The sequence below is a fragment of the Hermetia illucens genome, chromosome 4, assembly GCF_905115235.1.
Source record: "Hermetia illucens chromosome 4, iHerIll2.2.curated.20191125, whole genome shotgun sequence".
Lineage (NCBI taxonomy): Eukaryota > Metazoa > Arthropoda > Insecta > Diptera > Stratiomyidae > Hermetia > Hermetia illucens.
In genome coordinates this window covers 38,078,473-38,099,565 of record NC_051852.1, presented here as the reverse complement: position 1 = coordinate 38,099,565, position 21,093 = coordinate 38,078,473, and the positions used below count along the sequence as shown (strand labels likewise).

Here is a 21,093-nt window from a genome sequence, read left to right as displayed (position 1 = left end):
TTTCTCGACTTGTTATGTATTGGGCAGATAATGCCTCATTGCTAGTCGTCAGGCATTGATTCGTTGCCTTACACCGTGAGCATCAGTTGATGAACCACTTGGTGTAGTTGGTCGCCTCCATATTTAACCAATTCGGCTGTAATTCCATCGGCCCTGGCGACTTATGGTTTTTTAGCCGATGAATTGCATGGACTGTTTCTTCTATGCTTGGTGGTGGCAGCATTTCTCCGTCGTCTTCAGTTGGCGGGACCTCCAACTCGCCGATATTTTGTTTGTTGAGCAGTTCATCAAAATACTCAACCCATCGCTCCAATATGCCCATTCTGTCGAAAATTAAATTTCTCTCTTTGTCTGCGCAGGATGAGCATCGAGGTGCATAAGGCTTCATCCTGCTGACTTGTTGGTAAATCTTCCGCATCTGATGCGGTTGCTCCCTGTACTTTTCGAGTTCACAAATCGGTTGGTTCTCCCAGGCTTCCCTTTTTTGTTTGTGAAGTCGCTTCTCCGCTCGCCGGAGTTCGTGATAAGTCTCTGCGCGTGCCCGCGATCTTTGAGAATGCAGCATTCTTCCGTTCCGTTGCCAGCTTACATTCATCGTCGAACCAGCCGTTCCAAGTTTTCTTGTGGATGGGACCAAGTATGGTTTTGGCCGGATCCACGACAACGTTCTTCAGGTGATTGTGAAGATTATTTGTTTGCTCCATATCCAGGACATATGTTGGCCGCGGTTATTGCGGGATCCATTTTCCCTGATAGGTGTTACGTAGGGCTGTGTTGTGAATGGCTTAAGTATTCACTCTCACCTGATTGTCAGAGGGGATTCTGGGTGGTGTTGTAGTTCGAGCCCGGAGGACTATGCCAACGAGATAGTGATCCGAGTCTATATTGCCCGCCTATATGTTCTGACATTCATCAAGGCTTAGTGATGACGGTGTTCAATCAACGCGTGGTCAAATTGGTTGAAAGTGGTCCCGTCTGGAGACGTTTGTAGACCGCTGTCCGCGCAAACCAGGTGTTTCCAACAACTATTTCGTGCGATACTGTGAACTTAATAATACGAAGTCCGCTATCATTACTATCCCTGTGTTAGCTATAGAAGCCAACCTATCGCCTGAATACGGGCTCCGTATTTCCAAACCATATAATCTAAGGTATTCAAGACTCAACAAATAAATAAATGTAAACATCTATAATAGTGACATTTTTCAATTAAAATATTCACGCTCTAAGCGGGTTGGAGTCAAGGATCGAGGTTTCAGTTGAGGCTACAGTAAAAGCGTTTAGTCTTTTGCACTTAGAAAGCATTTCTGGTGTAAAGGACTAACAGCGACAGTAAATGATAAATGAATTTTTATTTCTCCTTGGTTATGAATAAGTTTATTCTAAAATATCTTAGTGAATAAGAGTAATGTGTTCTGTATTGCATTTAGTAGTTTATTTCGATAAATTTGTTGCGGTTAGCAACAAACTCATCACAAAACATTTGTATCTTTTCCGGAATAGATCATTTACTGAGGAAATCATTCACGATTTCTTCGAAATCTTTCTTATTTGAATCACTTGCGTACATCGGACTCGAATTCTACTTCCTTCTTCAAATTGATTGCTTCAACTAAAACATGACTTAAATGAGTCATTTTATTTTCTTTGTATTATAATTCAAATTTACGTGACTCAGACAAGATGCGTTGATTAATAAACCGAGCTCAGACAGGTTGCATGGGGGTAAGCCTCACTGTATCATGAGAGCCTCTAGGCTTTATGTCATTCAACTTAAGCTTGAGCTGCAGATGCCTTAACTTAGCCACCGGTCTTGTGAATAAACTTTGGACTGCAAAAAGTCTTAGATTAAAAACAATCTATTATCTGTGCGTATCGCATCATTGTTTGAGGCTTTTGTAAACCATTATACATACGTACGCCATAAAAACAAGTTACTCTGGAATTACTAGAGCACGTGGTTGTTTGTTTCTGAATCTGGGTTGACTCGGTTTTATTAGTCAAAACGCTACTAAAGAATGGGAATCCAATCGCTCCACGACTTGAAGAATCAACTCAAGTGGTGTGAAGGTCTTATCAATCACTTGGCCTGAGACAGTGGAACACTTTCAATTTTGGCACTTGGCTAGAATCAAGAATGCGGTCCAGTTTCAGCCGGTAACAATTAGCCAAGTTCAAAATTTTGATTGTTCCCAATATGTGGTGTGTGGAGCTTTGTCACGGTGATACCGATCCGCGCTGCCGCACTGTATCTTTTGTGATATGATGACGACATACGAGTAATTCCGCCGCATACCTAGAATCTCTACAAACACAATACTTTTGATACGACGGAACAATATGATACCGCAAAACGACTGTATTACGACAAGATATTGAGAAGCATTTTGTAATAAACGACATGACTCTGTTGATTTATTGTCTGATATGGCCTGAGTGCATTAGCTGATTGCTCAAGGAATGGAGAATTGATATTGAGATGATTGTTCAAAGTGACCACAATAGAATCTTATCTGGGAATTTTATCACAGTTTCTTGTTCGATTTTGATATAGTGCGTTTGTATTACTTAGTCAATGTCGGCATGGGGAACACAATATCCGTTACGATCACAAAGCCGGCTTTCCATATCCCTAGGGTAAACACTAGCAACCAATCTTCCAATTTAGAAGATTCCAATACATCCTTTGGAGAACGCCTACCTCATGTACCTAAAAGGCAATTGTTAAGACTAAATCGCAGGGAATTTAATCGGTGCTCGGCCGGAAGTTTAGTTTAATAGCAGAACCCTAGGTAAACTGTTGGACATGAACTTTTCAGAAGTGTCATGAAGGTACCCCAAAAGGCAAGAAAGCGGGCTGAAGGGGGTTTCATCCGAGTTTTGAAAAAAGACGATAAATATATTAATAACCGTTGTACCACCCGGCGTAAGTACCACATGTGCATTTAGCGTAAAATGTTTCTTTCACTTTAATGTGAAAATGAGTTAATGAACACATTACTGTTTCGTGTTTTTGAAATTGTATATATATAGTATACGGTTGCCATTAACCTTTGTCGCGGTATACCGCGCCAACCAAACTTACTCACCATCACTCACGGTTACCTGAAATGCGCTTACCTCCCCCCATGACTTCTCGAGACATCCACACTTCTTCTCTACAGTTCTGCGCCAAGTACCCTTGGGGCGCCGCACTCATCGACCAGCTTGGGAGAGTGGATTTCACTGCATGGCATAGTCAGCAATGCAATGTTGCCCTCGTTAATGTGTGACCTATATGCTGCCATTTCCGCTTTCCGATCACATCGCTTATGGGTACCAAATCTGTGCACCGACCAAGTTCTTCGTTTGTAATATTGTCCGGCTACCGTACTTCGATGATACCCCCCAAACAAGTGTTCTTAAAGGCTTAGAATGCAGAACAGTCTCTACTTAGTCTTAGTGTTGAAATAACTAAATTTCCAGATTCTAGGTAAGGCAACAAGCAGCATCCAGTTCGGTGCCACCACCGGCAGAAACCCTCTTCCTATATAAATTGATCAACGCTTTCGATGCTCTACCCGTTAATTCAGACAGGAAGAATCAGACAGAAAACCTTGGTTTTTGTTGGTGTTTGTTCAACTTAACGTTCACCAAATCCAGAACCATTTGATCACAGTCCATGGTCCATGTCATCAGTGTAGCTGTCTTGTTTGAAGAAAATTGTCATAGTCGTTCAATTGACTATGACAACTTTCCTCCACATCCTCCACACAGGGCAGGATGAAAAACGAAAAATATCGGTGGCATGATGCATCCCTGACGGATTCCGCTTTGAACCTTGACCTCGGTGTAGTAAATGTAGTAAGGATTGCAATATACCAAGCTCCTATGATCTGATTTGGAAATAGAAGATTGGCTTCCTGGGGCAATCGAAGAGACTTAAGATATTTCCAAAACAAGTTCGTCAATATCGTCGTCAAATCTTTGTGATTCAAGCAAAGCAATTAATGTAATCAAAAATAACATAAATTCCACGTAAATCTTCCGCCTTTTCTAATTTTGAACTTGATGATATTTATCGCCACGTTAGCGTAGAAAGCAACTTCTAGCATCCTTATTGCATGAAAGATGCTGCAATGAGAAGAGTCATAATATCGCGAATTAATTCAATATATCAACCTCAACAGTGCTGTTCTAGATGTAAATCATCGAAAGGAAAAATTAATCCACCTTTGCAAAACAGATTTTAAGCGCGTTGATTAACAACTAGAACGCTAAGCCGGTTATAAAATGTAGCCAAATGGACTCCCGAATTTGAAATCTGTCGAACCGATAACCTCACTGAAGAATTCAATTCCGCCGTAGATCAAAAGAATACTCCCGCAGACAATTTTCAACAAAAATATGGTTGCTATTCACCTCTGATGAAGTATAGCGCATCAACCACACCTAGGTACTATCATAAACGGTCCACTGAAATGCGCTTCAACTCCTTCCATGACTTCCCAAGATGCCTGTACTCCTCCTTTACTGTTCTGCGTCAAGTGCTCTTGGGCCGACCTACTCGTCGGCCAACGTTGTAGGTAAGGTTCCAATTCATGGCGTGGTCAGCAAGGGAATTGTCGCCCCTCCTTAATATGTAACCTATCTACTGCCACCTCTGCCACGGTTAATTGACCTGTGCGCGGACCAAATTTTTTATTTGAAATAGTATCAGGCCAGCGTACTTTGATAATATTTCATAGACAAATGCTGACGAAGACTTGGAGCTTTTGAGTAGCAGTGAGCGCCACTTTTCATGGGCTACTTTCATACAGTAACACAGAAAGAACATTAGCACATAACTCTCTCAACTCGACCTTGGTGTTGAGATAACTGCATTTCCTGATTTTAGACAAGGCCGGGAAAGCGGATTGAGCACAGTTAATACGTCACGCAACCGGCGTCACCGTCGACAGACATGATGCTTCCTAGATATGTAAATTGATCGACACCTTTGATGCTCTATCCATCAACGTAAATAGGGAGAGTACGGTGATCCGTTAGACTGAGAACCTAGGTTTTATTTGTGTTTATCTTCAGTCCTCTTATTCCAAAACCAGAGCCATTTTACCAAGATCCGGGACCCAGTAAGAAAGCAAACATATGTTGCCAGTGTAGCTGAATTGTTCAAGAAAAGATGTCGTGGTGTATATAACTCGTCCACATCCTCCAGACAACGCGGCACAAAGAACGTCATGGATGACAAGAAGAAATAAAATCGGTGACAAGGTGCAACTCTAGTGGACTCCGCTTTGGACTTCAAATCCCTCTGACATGAGTTACAAGATATGTGGGCCATCATATGTCGATATTATCTACTAGCATCTCCGGAATCCCCTCTTTCCTACTCTTGCGTAGAGCTCGCCGGATACACTCCCTGTTCACTGAGTCAAAAGCTCGGATTCCTGGAGTGAAAGTAGTAGATCTGTAGAAACTGCATGTGCAGCAGTGAATAACTCGCTTCACTGGTTAAAAGTCGTGGTGAGATACCATCTTACTTCGTTTAGTCCCAGAATGTCCAGCTTATATCATTGGAATTCGTGCTTGATTTGGAGAAAACGTGCATTCTGGGAACCCTCGACTCCAATAGAACACTTGGATGATCCCAATTGTCAATTTTCTGAAATGATGTATAATTAATTCAGTCCGCGGAACTGCCAATTTTCAGATTCATTACCATATGCTTCAATGGACCGGTATTTTAGCTGACGCTACAGCTATTCTGGGGGCAATTGCCTTCTTCACAAAAAGATATTTCGGCAATTGGCGCCCAATGTGGGACTTACAATTAATATTTCATTTATTATCTCGGCGGACTTTGAAGCTAAACGCGGAATCCGCCAAAGTTGTCTGGAGAAAATTTTGACATTTGAATGGTTTCTCATCAAGTAATTACTCTGAATTATGTTAAAGGAAAGATATTCAAAATACGGATCGATGCACTTTTCACATTAATGGACGAAGCCTAGTTTCAACGAAGCCGACGAGGACATTAAACTAGATGTCCATCTAAATATTAAAGTTCATAAATTCGCTGATCGTTACTGTTACAAAACGCCTCCATGATATCATCATCTTATGTCTGCGTCTTGTCATTGTCATTGAGATTCTCTGACGGAAGTGGAAAAGGAAACGGCGACAACCTCATTGTAGGCTATATTATCCAATGAATTCACTATTTCAGGATAGACGGTGGGGTCACCCTACATGGCGCAGACCAGTGGAAGAAGATTGTCAGCTTGCCGAAAAGTGGAGGGAGTCAAATTATTGACAGAAACCACGGTTCGGTTCAGAACTGTGGTAGACGGTTGTAAGCTTCTCAGAAATTCGGGAGGGGGAGGGGCAGAAACCCTGCGCGATGGGGGTTAAACATAATTGACGTGTTAAGCCACATACAGGATGTTATGGCAACCATATATATATAGTTAAAAAAGCCCACGGACCCTCTTCCCGCCCAACCGGACCGAGGGGCGACCATCCTAAGGATGGGCTGAAGGCAACATCCAAAGGCCCGCATCGCAGCGATGATGCGTTTTAACACAAAGTGTGTGCGACCATGCGAAAATGTATTACTACATCCCGATTGTCACAAACACTTCAGCCAATGACGCGGAGGTTCTACACTACAGAGACATGGATCTTATATCGAAGACAGTGCGGATCAAGACTGAAACCCATTAGGTCAGATTGTTACCGAACAGGACTCTTCGGACTATAGCACAGGTTGCAAGGATAACCGCTTTTTGCATCTCCATGTATAGTCCAGCCCTAAGATTGAGCGTTTTCAGCGCTTTATGTAAGTTCTGGACTAATCCCGCCGCTGAAATTACTACTGGGACTACTTCGGTCTTTTGTAGTCTCCAGGTCTGCTTCATATCGTCTGCCAAGGGGCCGTAGTTCCGGATTTTTTCGTGCTGTTTTTCAACAGTGTTCCGGTCCAACGGTACGGCTACATCGATTATAAAGCACGCTCGTTCTTCCTTCAGAAGCAGAATTAGATCGGGTCTGTTATGATTAACGCTGTGGTCGGTGGCAATAGTGTGATCCCACAGTAGTTTGGCCCGATCATTTTCCAAGATTCTCTGCGAAGTATACTTATAGTAAGGGTGGTAGGTTGCCACTAACTTATACTTCAACGCAAGGTTTTGATGGAGAACCTTGCAGACGGAGTTACGACGATTGGTGTACTCGGTACCGCTCAACATCCTGCACGCAGATGTTATGTGCTGGATGGTCTTCTCTTCACAGTTGCATAACCTACAACTGGAGTTGGTGATTGAGGAGTCGTGAAGAATGTACCGTTTATAATTTTTTGTTGGGAGCGAAGCATCCTGAATTGAAGTTAGGAATGCTTCGGTCTCATAGAACAGTACACCATTTGTCAACCATTTTTTGGAGGCTTCGATGTCAATGCTTGACAACAACAAATGGGTGAATGGGTTTCTCTTTCCACATGTCGATCTTCTGTTGGACTGAAGTAACATTCGACATGGGATCCCATTCTCTGCTTCTCAAGTTCAAAGGAGACAATTTATTATCTGCCATGACGGTAGCCTGATGTATTTGGCTAGAGGATTGTTTCTCATAGAAAAACTCACGAAGAGAATGCACTTGATTGTAGTGCAACGTTTTTAAATCAAGTACCCCCCTTCCTCCCTGATGACGTGGGATAGTGATCCTCAATTTTTCGGCAGCTCTATTGTGCATGTTATTGTTTGCAAGAACTACCCTTACCCGTCTATTGACAGATTCTAAATCGGTATTACTCCACTGTATCACACCGAAAGTGTATAGAAGGACGGGAATGGCGAAGGTATTGATTGCCATGATCTTATTTTTCCCGTACAGCTCAGTTTTAAGGACAAGATCCAGACGCCGTTCAAATTCCCCCAGCAACTTAGATTTAATTATTGCCACAGCAGGTGTTGTTGCTTGCAATATGCCGAGGTATTTGTAGACGTCGTCCGAATCCATGCCCTCAATTCGGATGTTATTTTGGCTGTATCCTTCGTTGTCGGTGTGTTTTCCCCGAACAATCGTTTTTATGCGACATTTTTCCAAACCCAACTGCATGCTAATATCCCTGCTGAACTGGATGATGATGTTCAGCAAGGAGCGAAGTTGGTTCTCGTCTTTGGCATACAGTTTGATGTCGTCAATGTACATTAAATGGCTTAATGTACATTTCGACAATATGCCATGCTTGACTTGGAACCCGTATTTGCTTTCATGCAAAAGATGGGATAACGGATTCAAAGCCAAAAAAAACCACAGTGGGCTTAGAGAGTCGCCTTGGAAAATGCCACGCCTGATTGGTATCTCTCCTGATGTTTGTGAGGATACCGATAGCTTCGTGCTCCAATTTTTCATTATTGTCCTCAGAAGAAGAACGACATTCGGGTTGATTTTAGACAAGCGTAACACTTGTAGTAACCACGAATGTGATATGGAGTCAAAGGCTGATTTATAATCGATGTAGGCTGTCGAGATATTTCGTTTCTGATGGACAGCCTGCTTTACAGCTACCGTATCGATTATAAGCTGTTCTTTGCAGCCTCGGGAGCCTTTTGCGCATCCTTTTTGCTCCTCAGCTATCAATTTATGAACATCAAGATGTTTTGAGATGTTCGCGCACAGAACTGAAGTGAAAACCTTGTAGATGGTAGGAAGACAAGTAATTGGTCGACATTTTGAAGGGCAGGAGACACCCTGTTCCTTGGGGATGAGGAAAGTTATCCCCTTGGTGAAAAATGGTGGAACTAAATCAGGATCGGCAATCATCTGATTAAATTGATTTGCCAATATCCTGTGAGTGCTCTTGAACCGCTTCAGCCAGAAGTTGTGAATCTTGTCAACTCCTGGCGCCTTCCAGTTACCTAGCTTGTCAAGGGCTGCTTCAACGTCGACTTCAGTTACATCAAGCATGGTAATTTCGGGGAGGGCCTCGCATGAACGCATAAGGTGTGGGAGCCACGCTGCTTCTAAATTGCAACGGCTGGATTTGCTCCAAACACTTCTCCAGAAGTCTTCTGCCAGATCCAGATCGAGGTTGCTTTCCCGACTTGAGTTGGTGAGATTTTTGTAGAATCCCCGTTGGTTCTGGAAGAACAAAGTGTTGTCTGTCCTTCGCTGAAAGCTTTTTTGATACCTACGGATGCGATTGGAGCATACCGCAAGTTTCTGCTTCAGCACCTCGAGGATTTCTTCGATTGGCATATCATTGGACAGATGGTAGTTTCCAATGATGTTCGCAACGCATCTGTGCACTCTTGGTGATGGATTTCCAAGGAGTGCTTGCGTGACACGACCAATCTCCTTTCTCAATTTTTCGACTCTTTTGTTGAGTCGAAACACCCAGAACGGTAAAGTCCTTCTGCGCATACCTCTGTTATTCGCTCTAAGATGTTGATTATGGAGACTAATAACCGTGGCAGCTGCAACGTAGATCAGGCTGTGAACCTCTGTAGCAGTAATCTCGCTAGTCAAACGATCAGCCAAAATTCTGTCAACGGCAGCAATGATGTTAGTAGTTGCCGAAGTAAACTTCAGTTTTGGGATCTTTGGCCTAGCGTCTGGGAGAATCTCAGCATATTCTGTGAATGCAACCTGGAATGCGGTCAAAGCCTCATTCCAGTGACATTCCCAGTTACTAAGCTTCTCCTGACTACTGGATTCATGGAGTGCCTTACAGGTGGAGTACTTGGGTTACTCCTTTGACTAGTCCGGTAATTTGATGACTCCAGCCCGAGCTCAAGTGAAACCTCTTGGAAGATTTGTTGCCTAGTTGGTAAGGCAACTCGGTTGTTATTCACTATCACCCGGTACTGGTTGACGACGTTCTGTTCCGGAACATGACTTAGCTCCGGAAATCGGGTTATGAACGCGTCATGTAGTCGATGTCTGTCCCCTGATGGATTCCGTTCCAAATCCGTGACACGGTAATAGGCGCGGACGATAAATTCGTTAAGTTGGTTCGTCCAAACCATACGACGCCTAGGTCTCCCGTCCCTGGTGGTTGACGGTATAACCGCCAAAACATCCAAGGGCGAAGAGCCGCTCTGATGTTGGTGAACGACCCTTAACCGTGTTGGGTACTGTCTTCGTGTCCCTGGTGTCCCATTTAAAGAATTTAAACAAAAGTCCCCAATTTTATTCCCACGAGTAATGGGGACCCAGTCAGCCCTGCAACAGAGCCTCAATGTTGCAATGCCCCATGGTTACCTCCAAAGGTAGGGAAGGTATTTGGAGGGGAGCCGCTGAAATACAGTGTAACGTCACTGCAATTCATCCGATAGGCGCGTCGATCCCTGCACCCCGGATTACGGATTTGTTAAGGAGGTTTACTCCCCCTGAACGGGAAGAATCGGTAAGGGAGGACGAACACAAAGGGAAACGTTCTGCTTGTCCGCGGCTACTTATTTACAAAATTAACTTGCGATATTCGTAGCTGACCCGGTGGGTCATGTCATTATCCGCAACCCATGACACGCGCCTGGTCGCATGCAGCTCTGCGTTTGCAACTCAGGTGAGGATAAACCTGGTACGCCAGGTATATATATATATATGTATTTTTTCAAAATAATCTTGGTATGTTGTACTCGGAAAATCTCCATTAGAGAATGGGTAAACTAGAAAACATCATTTGAAACAAAAGGATTTCTCTCAGAAGGTGGATAATCCTCCAAATCTCAGAGAGAATTTTTTTAATTACACACTTCGATTTGTGCTTGTTGCAATCGGTTGGGTTGCCTAAGTCTAAAGATAACAGAAATCTTAGAAAGAGCAGCACCCACTGGTGTAACTGTCAAGCCAGTACTTGGGGCAGATCGGTGTTTCGGCCTTTTCATGGGTGGCAGCTTTAGAATTTTATATGCGCCAAAATTCTCTTCTCTGGCATCTAAATCATTAACCAGCGTACAAGTCCTTCTGCTCACTTGTATCATTCACGGAACTATTCATATTTTCAGGACTGAAAGATAATTTCCTGTTACTGATCCCCGGACTCTTCATCTGGTTATAATCAACAAATAGCTCAGAATAATTATTTCACGGCAAGCGGTAGGCAGTAATGTCCCTCAATCACACTTACAATGGATGACATGAGGAACACCACATAGAGTGTAAAAAGAATATGGAATTCTTTTTCTCTGAATTACATTCTATAGGTTATCCAGTGAAAATCCCTGAAAAATGGATGAAGCAGAAATGGTATATAGGAGGATTGGTAGTGGAAATCAAATAACCCTTAACTTATAAAATTTTCGTGATTTTTCGCCATGAGTTCAATAATTATGTCCTCAAGAGACCGTCAAGAAGATGATAAACATTCAATATAACCTGCAAGGTGGACCTTGATGACTGTAATTATTTATATTGATTGACGATAAACTCGATTGGCCTTTACTAGACTAATCATCATCTCCCCAGCAAAGAAGAAAGCGGAATTTTAGTTTGATATGGTAGTAGCGGTTGCAAATATTCTATTGAAGTTAATTTCGTCCCGTTCTACATTTTCAAAGATCATTAATCAAATAATTTTATCAATTTACTAATGGTCATCTATGACAGACTGATTTTATAGTCAAGAGAGTAAGGTGGACCCCATGTTTCTGTACCGATGTACCACGGATCTCAAGTATGTAAGGGAACTCTTCTCTGGCGAAAAGCCACAATCTAATAATGTCTGAATTTTAGAATGTACTAGTTTGTAAGGTTGCCTCTTTATGTTTTGCAAAAAGCCTGGTAAATCAACAGCAGGTCAGATTTGCTCTGCGTTAAAAGATGGGAATACTGCTGGAGTGTGGCCATTAGTTGCACTATCTTTTCATCGACATCAAGGTTGCCAATGACAGCATAGGCAGAGTAGAAATGTACATGTTCATGAGAGAATTCCCAATCAAATTGATAAGACTGACTGGGCCAGATAAAACAAGCAGCATCACACTCCGGGCGATTTACTATCAATAACGGTTTAAGATAAGGGGGTGCCCTATCACGCATCCTCTTTAATTTGGTCCTAGAAAAAATGATCCGCCATGGCGAGGTAAATCCGAAAGGCACCATCCTTTTCGAGTCCACCTAACTGCTGACCGATGCTAACAATATTGACATTATCATCATCATCAACGGCGCAGCAACCGGTGTCCCTTCTAGGCCTGCCTTAGTAAGGAACTCCAGACATCCCAGTTTTGGGCCCAGGTCCACCAATTCGATATCACTAAAAGCCGTCTGGGCGTCACTCCATCTTAGGCAGAGTCTGCCTCGTCTTCCTTTTCCACCAAAGATATTGCCCTTATATACTTGCCGGCCTGGATCATCCTCATCCATACGAATTAGGTGATCCACCCACCACAGCTTACTGAGCTGGATTTTACCCACAACTAGATGCTCGTGGTATCGCTCATAGATTTCGTCGTTATGTAGGCTACGAAATCGTATATCCTCCATCCTCTAAATTCTTCGAAGGATTTTTCTTTCAAATACGGCCCAAAGTTCGCAACTTTTCGTGTCCAGATCTCCGGGGAATACATATGAGCTGGCAAGATCATAGTATTATACAGTAAGAGCTTTGGCTCTATGGGGAGACGTTTCGAGCGAAACAATAAAACAGTTTTTGTAAGCTGAAATAGGTTCTGTTGGCTGCCAACATCCGTGGGCAGATTTCATCGTCATAGCTGTTATCGATTATGATTTTCGAATCAAGGTGGGAGAAGCCCCCAATTATTTCGGCCGGACTTACCCTCCTTCTCTGTTAGAGGCAGTGTGCCTTCTTCGCTAAAAGATCCAAGGGAATCATCTTCACGATGACACACACTGCCTCACCTGATAACGTCCCTCAGCACGATTCACCGGTATGTCGAACTTACCCTTCCCTGGTTCACTGTGTTATCCAGTGTGCACCGCCAGATAGGAGCCGCGTATAGCAGGATGGATTTTACCACCCCTCCGATAAGCCCTCGGTGACTAGATTTTGGTCCTCCAATATTAGGTATTATTCTTGCCAGAGATGGTGATGATGATCATTACCCTTAGGTATCTAATGATCGATTTTGAAACAATCTCGTGTTTACCAACCCAGATTTTAACAGTGTGGTTTTCTTGCGATTGGCAATAAGAACCGCCTCCGTCTTATCTTCCGCCACGTCCAATTTCACCATTTGTGGCCATGCTTTGATGGTGTGAATAGTTTCACAGGCACACAGTTCCACGTCCTCCAGGTGTTTCGCAACTACGAACACTTCCAAATCGTCTGAAAAACTAATCAATGTTACCTCCATTGGCACACGAAGGCCGTGCACTCCGCCATACATTATGCTCCACAGCGGAGGTCCCAGTACAGAACCCTGGGGAACACCTGCTGTCACAACATATCACTTGGGCCGTCGTTGAGACCGTTGCAATAGTATCAACCGTGGATTGTGCTTTGCAAAACCCATACTGCTGCTCCGATAGACCACCAACTAGCTCGACGAGCCTGTTGTATATCACCCTCTCCAACATCTTCACCATATTGGCTAGGGCGGTATGAAGAGGGTGTGACAGGTAGTTTCTGGGGCTTTGGTAGCAGACCCAACCTGTGCCTCTTCCACTGAGCGGGAAACATTCCTTCAACCATGCATGATTCAAATGCTCTTATGAACCATGCCTTGTTCAGAATCCCGGAGCCTTATTGTCCCTAATTCGTCCACAGATCTCCCATAGTTCCTCCTTGGTAACCTCTGCGATTAAGAAGACGTCCTGTTGAACCATTGGGTGAGGTCCACTTTCTTCTTGTTGTGGGAAAAGGATTGCAATTTTTTTCCACAAGAGTCGGAGGCACGTCATTTGGGGTGATTTTTGTCCACACCATCTTCTGCATTACGACCTTGTAAGCAGCGCCCCATGGGTTCATATTTGCTTCATGGCACAACTGCTTGTAGCAATTCTTTCCCGTATAGTCTTCTTAAGGCTACTTCGAAGATCGCGGTATTCCTTCTCCGACTGCCGATGTTCTGGCTTCCCTCAGTAATTTGGTTTTCTACTGTGATGGTTACTGTGACATTATGTGAGCAACAAATCGAGATATACAATCTACTTCCATCCAGATCGATCAGGCGGCCCGGAATATTGGGCTAGACGTTAATGAAGGCAAGACGAAGTACATAGTGGCAATGTCGTACCAAAAAGCAAAGAAGTAATAGCGTCAAATGACATTGATCAAAACAATAATGATAGGAGGCTACTTTGAGACCTTTGATAATCTCTCCTATCTAGGGTTGAAAATCACAACCTATAAAAGCTACGACAACGCAATTTCAACTCACAAAAACTGTCTCATTCGAAACGTCCCTTATGGTGGGACGTCAAACCTCTTACTAGATAAGTAAATGATCTTCCTAGTCCTCACATATTCCTCAGGAGTTTGAATTCTTAGCAAGAAAAATTACGAACTTTTGGTGGCGTTCGGGGCGTACCAATTCTTTCAAGAGAATAGACGACTCCGAAATTTATGAGCGATAGTACGACCGTCTGGCTGTGAATAAAATTTGGCTGAATAGGTTGTGGTGGGCAAGTTACTTAATCCGTATGAGAGTTAACCAGCCCGAGAAATCTATAAGGGCAATATCTACAATAGAAAAGAAAGGCGCGGAAGACTAAATGGATCGATAGCGTAGATCTGAATGCAAGACAGCTTTTTAGGATATCGAATTGGTGGACCTGAGCAGGGTTAGACCGGATACAAGCTATTGCGATGATGATGAAAAAGCCTGGATACTGGATTAAACCTTTTATAGATCGTCATCCCACCAGACTCCTGCTGATGCTCTTCTTAGTCCCAATAGAGTCCGATGAAACGTCTGTCTTCAAAATATACGCCAATTGTTGGACGCAAAATCAACGAAAGGTCCCTTCTTACGCCACTAATGCTTGACTTGCCTGTTTCTCGGTTTATTAAATTTTTCTGTTCAGCTGGATCGGAATTATCTAATTTTCAAATTTAGGCAATAATGCTGCGGAAAGGTTGATTAACAATCTATTCCTATGAATTCGTTTACTTTTCATGCAACAAAGCTTTCATTTCTCAACGAGGGAATGACTTACTGTAATTCATTAAAGTGGTTCATTTTCTACACATATAAAAGCCACCAAAGCCCTAAGAGAAACTAAGTATACTCGGTTAGTCCCTAGATAGTATCAATTGAAAATGTTACTTAGACCCACGTAAGGGCTTCAAAAGTTGTCCATATTGCCAGGCTCTTAAGAGAGGATGCGATTGACAGACGGGCGGTTTCGGTTACGCCATACTTGTAATGGCTGTCATTCAAAGAGTAGAGTTTGTCGTCTTTTATCGTTTTTAAAAATCTTTTCAATCGTCTATATTGTCATCAGATCCTGTGCAGAGTAAGTAGTTCTTTAGACTGACAATTAAATCTACAGGTTTTTTTTTTTTGTGCGTACACGGAGGTGGAAAATCTTAGAAAAACACGTCCGCCGCAGCTCCGCCGCCCGAACGGCGGAACTACAGCGGGCGCGTGTGGGATTCACACCCACTAAAAACCACCCCCGGTTTCTCCAGCCCCAGCCCCGCGGGACCACCATTCAAGTATTACTTCGCGGGGTAGGTTTGCTCTTAGGCACTCATCCTTCTCCTATTTGCAGCTTTCCTCCTTCTTTGTTCCTTCAGCAACTCCTCCTGCATTTGGATGATTGCGGAGCCAACCACAAGCCACTTCTCCTCGGACTCCAGCATTTCAGTAACCAAGCTCTCCGGGGTCCTGCTCCTGCCCAGCACCTGGTTTAAGCTCCTTCTCTCCATCGCAAATCGTGGGCAGTGAAACATCACATGCTCTGGATCCTCCGGTATGCCGCATCTGGGACAGTTCGGAGAATCATCCAATCCAAAGCGGTGCAGATACTGCCTGTAGCAACCATCGTGCCCCGTGAGGAACTGGGTAATGTGGTAGTTGGTCTCCCCATGTTTTCGCTCAAGCCACACCCTAATGTTGGGAATGAGCCTGTGCGTCCACCGACCTTTCGCAGACTCGTCCCATCTGCGTTGCCAGAGATCAAGCGACTCTGACCTTGCCGCATTTCTACGCTGTGCGTGCCCCCCATATGTCTTGCATTGTACAGGACACTCATTTCTTTGGCCAGAATGTCAACCGGGATCATGCCTGCCACCACCAATACTGCCTCATCTGATGTGGTTCTAAAAGCACTGCAAACCCTCAAAGCCATCCGCCGGTAAACCGAGTTCACCTGCTTCCGTCTCTGAGAGTTTGCAAGCGCCTCTGCCCACACAGGCGACGAGTAGAGCAGGATGGAGCGCACCACTCCGGCTAGCACCAACCTCCGGCAATGTTTCGGCCCACCAATATTTGGCAACATTTTTGCAAGTGCCGTGGTGGCACTGGCTACCTTTTGGCATGCATACTCTAGATGTTCCCTAAAACTCAATTTGGTGTCAATTATTACCCCCAGGTATTTGATAGCCGGCTTTGATACGACCGTATGTCCACCGACCTCCACTTTTACAGTGTTATTTTTCCTGCGTTTCGTTATTAAGACCGCTTCCGTTTTCGCGTCCGCCAAGGTCAGCCCGACCTTTTCTAGCAAGGACTTTACCGCTCTCACTGTTTCTGTTGCGTAAACCTCCACATCTTCTGGGTGTTTTGCTGCAACAACCACAGCTAGGTCATCAGCAGAGCCGACAATCGTAGTCCCCTCTGGGACGGGAAGAGCAAGCACCCCATTATACATGATATTCCACAACAGGGGACCAAGTACCGATCCCTGTGGTACCCCGGCTGTGACAACGTACTCTTTGGGGCCCTCATCCGTCCCGTGCCAGAGAGTCCTCTCTGAGAGGTAGTTTTCCACCAAATTCGCTAAGTATCCGGGGACACCTATGTCAGCCAACGCCCGTTTAATTCTATTCCAGTTGGCCGAGTTGAATGCGTTTTTGACATCCAACGCCACCACGGCACAGCAGCCGCCAGAAATCAGTGCACCTTTTGCCAGGTTTACCACCATGCCAATTGCGTCCACCGTAGAGTGGGTGCGTCGGAAACCAAACTGGCGTTCCGACAAACCATTGCTGGCTTCGACGATGGGCAGGAGTCTGTTGTAGATGACTCTCTCCATCATCTTCCCCATTGTATCCAACAGGCAGATAGGACGATAAGACGCTGGGTTTTCAGGTGGCTTGCCAGGCTTCGGAAGCAACACCAACTTTTGCTTTTTCCACTGGGCAGGGAATATTCCTTCTTTTAGGCACGCCTCGAAGGTGTTGGCGAAAAGTTTGGGCCTAGTCTTCACTGCCAGTTTCAAAGCTCGGTTGGGGATGCCATCCAAACCTGGGGCCTTGTTGTCACCGAACCTACCACATATTTCCCGCAGCTCCTCCACAGTTACAGGCGGTATTATGCCGTCATTTATAATAATAATCGTTGGCGCAACAATCCATATTGGATCAGGGCCTTGAAGTGTGTTAGAGCACTTCATTCAAGACCGTAACGGTACACTAGAAGGCAATGTGGTCAGCATTGCGCTCGCCCGAGATTATTACCCTGATTTGACTCAGGTACTCATTCACAGCTGAGTCGACTGGTGTCCGACGTCAAATCACGATGCAAATTCCACTGCCACCAGTGAGATTTGAACCGCGGCCTTCCGTATGACAGCCTAGTGCTCTAACCACTGAGCTATCCGGACACATGCCGTCATTTAGCTGGACAAAAATATGCCTTCCACTATTTTCGTTGTTGAGGGAACAGAGTGGTAACAATCTGTTTCAGGAGGCGCGGACAGGTCACCTGGGGTGATTTCCGCAGCCTTTTCATCACCACTCTGTAAGCCTCGCCCCCAAGGGTTTATGTCGGCATGGTCGCTCAGCTGTTTGAAGCAGTTCTTTTTGCTCCTCCGAATGGCTTCCTTTAGGCGGCCACGCAATTGCTTGTGTGCCTCCTCTCGACCGTCGCCACCGGGTTTTCCCCTGAGCCTCTGGCAAAGCCTCCTTGCCCGAAAACATGCGGCTCGCAAACTTGCGATTTCGTTGTTCCACCAGTAGTTGGGTTGCCTACTGGGGAGCAATCGCCTTCTGGGCATAGTAGCATCGCATGCTTCCGTCACCCATCGAGTGATCTGGGTGGCTTTCTCTCCAGCCGTACCATTCAGGGATATGTCGGATTTGAGCACCGCGGAAAACGTGTCCCCCTCGAAAGCTTTCACTGTCCAGCCAAGCATACCACTCGGCATTCTGCGAAAACTCTTTTTCGAGCTCGATCCGCCCTTGATCTCTATGCAGATTGCCTGGTGGTCGCTGTGAGTATAGTCCTCACTGACATGCCAAGCGATTCTACTGGCTAAAGTGGCACTCACGTATGTCAGGTCCACTATAGACCCCAGGCCCCTTCCCCGGAAAGTGTTCGAAGACCCAACATTCGCCAGTACCACGTCCAGCTCCGCGAATGCTTCGAGGAGAACACGTCCCCTCACATTAGTTATCCGGCTGCCCCATTCAAGAGCCCACGCATTGAAATCGCCTCCTATTATGATCGGCCAACGTCCTCTTGCATCCAAAACAAGAGCAGCAAGCATCCGCTCATACTCGACGAGTGTAGCGCTGGGTGGATCATAGCAGCTGTAGATGTGGATGCCCTTCACCTTCGCTCTGATGAAGCTCTCCTCCGGGTGCTCCATTATTTTCTCGAAGGCTTGTTCTCCACAAGTCCACAGCGCTGCTTGGCCCGTTTGGTCTTTGACCCAAACGCTACCACCGCGGTTTCGGTATGGTTCGCTTAGTATGGCCACATCGATGTTTTTCTCACGGATGGTTTGCACGAGTAGATCCTGCGCCGCCTCGCAGTGGTTGAGGTTGATTTGTATCAACATCATCTGCGATTTGTGCTAAGGGCTCTCCTGTATTCCGGGCACCTGCTGCTGCCCGCAATGTGCCGATGGTCCACACCCTCCTTTCCTTTGCACAGTAGACAATTTGGGTCAGCTCCGCAATCCTTGCTGATATGGTCTTCCACTCCGTGTCTCCTGCATTGTTTTGACCTGTCATTTCGGTTAGTGCATGACTTCGCAATGTGACCAAAGCCAAGGCATCAAAGCACCGTTTTTACGCCCCCTGTTCCCTAAGGCGACCCATAACTCAGCCTATTCTCACTCTCCCTGCTGCTAATAGTTTGAGTGCGTTCTCCACTGGTAGGCTGATGATGGCGGTTTGTGTTCCCCCATAGGCAAGATCGAACTGTTTCTCCAAGGCTTCGCGAACCTCCTCCTTCGTCGTGATTTCATCTATATCTTTGCAGATTATAGTGATTTCCGGCCTGCTAGCTCTTATGTCGGCTTCCTGCCCTAAAGTCTTCCCGATTTGGCTTAAGAATTTGTCCGCGGTTACATCCTTGGATTTCTTAAGTTCCAACATAAGATCTCCCTTCTGCAATCGTCTAATGCGGCTGACGTTGTCTCCCAAATTGGTGAGTTCGGGGTCTGCCTTCACTTTCCAAAATCTACAGGTTTAGATAAGTTTAAATTCGCATACTGTGGTAACTAACCATATTATTTTGCAAATATTGTCAACCGGCAGGGTACCTTATTGGGTTAGAGGCATTCCCAGTGCGACCAACTCTATATGCAGTATCTCGAATTAAAATCATTGTTTCGTCTTTTGCTTTCTTCAATTGGGTTACGCCAAGGATAAAGACCCGCGCAGACGCTGTCCTGTGAGTAGTGTAACTCTAAGAGGCAAGCTCTTGATTGTCCCTTTTTCACCCTCCCAATCTAGGTCGTATTCGCTATTGGTGCGGCCCGAGATTACATAGATACAGATTCAACATCTCTGCTCCCTGAATTTCATAAATGTGTTCATCCATCAACCAAATCACTGATACTCGACCGACATTTTTAGGTCAGAATCTTGAATGACACAAACCGTCAATACCTAGTCGATGTAGTAAGTCTTAATTTGATGTTGATGGGGCTTTCGATAACATATCGCATGCAGAAGTACGGAATGCCTAATCCGCAAGATAGTTGGGAATGGTCTGGCCTTCTGGATGACTAGGACGTTAGAAAGCAAGCAAGTAGAAGTACCAACAGTTACCAATTCTAAACCCTGGTTAAGTTTGTTTACAGAGTGAGGTACTACAATCACTACTGTAGGATATAGTAGTTGACGGAGTCCTAGGAGAACTAACAAATATTGGAATACAGGTTCAGGGTTAAGCTGACGATATTGTATTAACCTGTAGGGGTAGATATAAGGACATTCTACGTGATATAATCCAGACTAAGAACTACTAGTATCTAGTGTACTAGGAAGCGGAAGCTTGATCACTTGAGACTATACAGCATGGAGATTAAATGAGAAACCGAGGTCAAATACTTGGGAATTACATTAGACCAAAAACGACTCTATAAGACACATGTTGCGAACATATGTTGAAAAGGAAAATATTACGCTGGATATACATATACTGCAATAATAAGGCCAATGGTTATCTATAGGCCAGTAATTTAGACAGATAGAACCGAACTCGGCACAAAAGCTAAGCAGTTACAAAAACCTTAATGGTCTGTGTGTTTATTACTGGGGTAATGAGGACATGTCTAAAGATATCTTTCATTTCTTTTGAGATTGACTCCTCTAGTTTCTGATGATTGTATTATTTTTAAATAATAAAAACAGGTAGTATTCGTTTAGGGAGCTACCTATAGAATTTCCGGGGATATCAACGGGGCGGAGAGCTAGCTAAAGCTAGCTAAATCGAAAGAAGATTGGACTTCTTTCTAGGTGGTACCGAAAAACTACTAACTAGCATGACAATGAGATTGCAAAATTCTTTTAATGATTTCTTAATCCTCAACTCCCTCCCTCATGAGTCCTTCCTTTAGTGGGTTCATTGGATTATTGGACCGCTTTTGGTTACTCCTAAGTTTGCACACCAGCGTTTCTCAATTTTTTTAAATTACTCGTGCACCTATCCTTTGTAATCAGACCGGAGGTGTCATTTGGCGGAAGCAGTATGAGGTTTGACAGCTGTTTCACGTAGCTAAACAAAACTGCAGATAAAAAGCGGT

At 44.5% G+C, this 21,093-nt stretch overlaps 1 long non-coding RNA gene across 1 annotated transcript; it reads right to left on the bottom strand.

Annotated features, from left to right (window-relative positions):
* Positions 1 to 1,422: 1,422 nt before the first annotated feature.
* Positions 1,423 to 2,239, bottom strand: LOC119656150. Its single transcript, XR_005250007.1, has 3 exons — positions 1,921 to 2,239; positions 1,670 to 1,831; positions 1,423 to 1,612 (listed from the first exon to the last, which is right to left on the bottom strand). It is a non-coding gene; the product is annotated as an uncharacterized LOC119656150 (long non-coding RNA).
* Positions 2,240 to 21,093: the final 18,854 nt, after the last annotated feature.